Source organism: Schistocerca gregaria, chromosome 1, assembly GCF_023897955.1.
Source record: "Schistocerca gregaria isolate iqSchGreg1 chromosome 1, iqSchGreg1.2, whole genome shotgun sequence".
In the NCBI taxonomy this organism is placed as follows: Eukaryota; Metazoa; Arthropoda; class Insecta; order Orthoptera; family Acrididae; genus Schistocerca; species Schistocerca gregaria.
The window spans coordinates 983,999,186-984,000,188 of NC_064920.1; positions in this window are offsets into that span (position 1 = coordinate 983,999,186).

A 1,003-nucleotide genomic window follows, 5' to 3' on the forward strand; every position below is an offset into this window, starting at 1 on the left:
GCAAGGCGTGAAACGTCATTCGCTAGCCTTATGGCGTTTCATAGTGCAGTAAACAATCTTTCAACTAGCAAGACAATAGACATGAAACGTTTCTCATCATTTCATTTCAGTAAATATCATAAATTAAGAACTCTACAGTGTAATCATGTTTTCAAGTTTGAGGGTGTCGTATTTGAGATGCTTTCTACAAAGGAATGCCAATAGCGAGGATAATGGCTTCCCTTTTTTTTTCTCCACCTGTGCCTCTGACAGGCACACACTAATGGCTTTCTTTTGTCAGGTGGTTGTCGCGCAGCTGGGTGTCCACAACGCATTACGTGCAGGTGGTCAGTTACCTTTCTTACTGAAAAACTTACGACAGCAGTTTCCGCTACAGTGACAGTCTCATATCAAAATATTTTCACAGGTTGAAAATTTGCGTTAGAAATCTGTAGAAAACTTTTCACCAGCATAGTGATACATTCACGCATATACACACATTTCATAACACTTAAAGTACGATTCTCGGTTTCCAACATCCTTTTTCACAAACCAGAGTCCCGAACCATGACTCGTTATTCTTTACCTTTTATATATATATATTCGTCGACACTTCTTCAATATTTCATCATAACAGATACGTAGCATAACCAAATAAGTCATATAGCATCAGCTTATTGATCATAAACATACCGCAACAGCATAATACACATAGTCATCGTAATAATATCATAAACCTCAGTCAAATTCTCAAAATCGTCTAGCTTCCTCCAATAATATCAAAACCTAAAAAAAATTCTCTGCTCATGTCAAAAGTGTCATCTACCTCAAACGTACTTTAAAAATCATGATCCCATACCAAATATGTCATTCAAAGCTCTCATAGTATCACAATGGTTCTGAAAAAAATATGAACAGTTCACAAAGTACAGACAAAATACAATTTCATAAGTGTGAAATTATCCAACTGTGTAGTTGTGTAAACATGTGTCACTGACGTAATAAAAAAAATACTTGTCTCTCA